The sequence below is a fragment of the Bos javanicus genome, chromosome X (assembly GCF_032452875.1).
Source record: "Bos javanicus breed banteng chromosome X, ARS-OSU_banteng_1.0, whole genome shotgun sequence".
NCBI classification, from domain to species: Eukaryota; Metazoa; Chordata; class Mammalia; order Artiodactyla; family Bovidae; genus Bos; species Bos javanicus.
In genome coordinates, this window is record NC_083897.1 from 50,965,999 (window position 1) to 50,968,844 (window position 2,846).

The following is a 2,846-nucleotide window of genomic DNA, read 5'->3' on the forward strand; positions in this document are numbered from 1 at the left end:
TCAATGGCCTGATTGCTGCTGAACACACTGGGTAAGTGTTTGCTAAGAATATTTCCTGCAATGAATGGAGCAGATCTGCCTCACGTGGAAGATGATGAAAACTTGCACTTCATCAGGTTTGGGGTGTAAGAAAGGGCAAAGCATAAAGATTCTCAAATATTGTATTTTACTGGGCTGCATTGAGAAAGTGGAAATAGGGGCTGATGATAAAATGGCCCCATAACTAATGCCTAAAACCATGTCCTTTTGTGCATATCCCAGTGTTTCATTATCTGAGATACCTATTGTGGACTTAGTTAAGCATCTCTTAAGCCACTGGACAGGCAGTGAGTCACAGCAGGCCAACACTAAAATACTCCAAGTGCTCAGACTCAGCAAAGGAGAAAGCTAACCTAGCAAAAATGGTCCCAGGCTCTCCTCCTGTGAATAAGAGCTCAATTTTGGACAAATTCAACACTTTATAACTTTCAGCATCTGATTATGTAACTTCCAAGGCAATAAACCTGGAAAATGGGGACCCATAAATATCATTCACAGAAACAGGCATTATAGGACATTACTGAGGTGAGGAGTCCAATAGAATGCTGTTTTTCCTCCAAAACCACAAGAAACTAGCAGTATGGCACTTTCTTAAAGGAGGGGTAAGGCCTAATTTCTAATCATTTGATACTCTGCTTGGGAATGGGAAAAGGGCCAAAATGGAGAGAAGAAGTGGTTAGAGGGTCATGTTAAACTTGGAGTCCCAGCCATTTCTAGTTTCAAAATTCCTGTTCTACTCATCTGCCACCCCTTCTAGTTTCACTGGCAGGTAGTCCTTTCACTGTGTGTATGCTCAGTTGTGTCCGACTCTGCAACCCTATGGACTGTAGCCCTCCAGGCTCCTCTGTCCATGGGATTTTCCAGGCCCATAATACTGCAGTTTGTTGCCATGCCCTCCTCCAGGGGATTTTCTCAACTCGGGGATAGAACCCCCATCTCCTGCATCTCCTGCATTGGCAGGTGGGTTCTTTACCACTAGCACCACCGGGGAAGCCCATAGTCCCATCATTGCTAAACTTCAAAGTTATTGTGTCATGAAATACCTGTCTGGCACATTCTATTTTAAAAGAGTAAAATCTTCATCTGGATGCCTGTGAGCCAGCAGTCATTTTCCCCCGTTTAACAGCTGAGGAAGCACATAGAAGCAGATTTGCCCAAGGTTGAGTTAAGATTAATCAGTCATTAGTTCATAATTAGCATACATACCATACTTAGATTACCAATTTTCACAGGATGAGAGCATAGTAAAACATATCTGACAATGCAACATCACTAAAAGTATTTTACTGTTTTATTAATGATTTAGAAGTCATCTGAGAATTTTGGAATACTTCAATTATCATAATAGGCATTAATTTGTAGTTGAAATAGAAAAATATAAAAGATATAAAATTAATCTGAGGTTGTATGGACTTTACAACGTTCTCTATCATTTTTTAATAAAATTTTTGTTTTTAAGATTGACCTATAATTTTAAATTCCTAAGATGCTCTATTCGATGCAATCTACATTATTTTATATATATACACACACACACACTATGTTCTGTGGGGGATACAAAGGAAGTAGAAGGCATACTCCTTATTGTCCAAGAAAAATAAGACATGCCAAATATACAAGCCCATATACAGAAACTTATGCACAACTAACTACAGTTGTATATGACATGCTAAATGTGTGTGCAGACACACATACACACACAAGAAGTGCTGGAGAGGGTGTGGAGAAAAGGGAACCCTCTTACACTGTTGGTGGGAATGCAAACTGGTACAGCCACTATGGAGAACAGTGTGAAGATTCTTTAAAAAACTGGAAATAGAACTGCCATATGACCCAGCAATCCCACTGCTGGGCATACACACCGAGGAAACCAGAATTGAAAGTGACATGTGCCCAGTGTTCATCGCAGCACTGTTTACAATGGCCAGGACATGGAAGCAATCTAGATGTCCATCGACAGACGAATGGATAAGAAAGCTATGGTACATATACACAATGGAATATTACTTAGCCATTAAAAAGAATGCATTTGAATCAGTTCTAATAAGGTGGATAAAACTGGAGTCTATTATACAGAGTGAAGTAAGTCAGAAAGAAAAACACCAATACTGTATACTAACACATATATATGGAATTTAGAAAGATGGTAACAATGACCCTATATGTGAGACAGCAAAAGAGACACAGATGTAAAGACCAGTCTTTTGGACTCTGGGAGAAGACAAGGGTGTGATGATTTGAGAAGGTAGCATTGAAACGTGTATATTATCATATGTGGAGCGGATTGCCAGTCCAGGTTCTATACATGAGACAGGGTGCTCAGTGCTGGTGCACTGGGATGGCCCTGGGGATGGGATGGGGAAGGAGGTGGGAAGGGGGTTCTGGATCGGGGACACATGTGCTTCTGTGGCTGATTCATGTCAATGTATGGCAAAAACCACTACAATATTGTAAAGTAACTAGCCTCATATTAAAATAAATTAATCAATTTTTTAAAAGAAGTTTTCATATCATATGTGAGAGCTAAGAGTTCCTACTCACATTATTTTAATTCAGGAAGCATTTCTTGTTCAAATGCGATACCTAGACTTTACATGTTTCACACTGAGATAACTTCATACTGAGAACATGTGGATCCCCTTAATGAAGCAGATCACGAATTTTAAAGGAAAATACAAGGACATGCTGGAAAAAAGCACCCAAATCATCTCATGCTTAGGAAAACACAAACCAAAATAGCAAACAGACCCAAATACATAAGTCTACCACTCACATAGGCCTAAGTCATATTAAACAGGAAGAAAGTA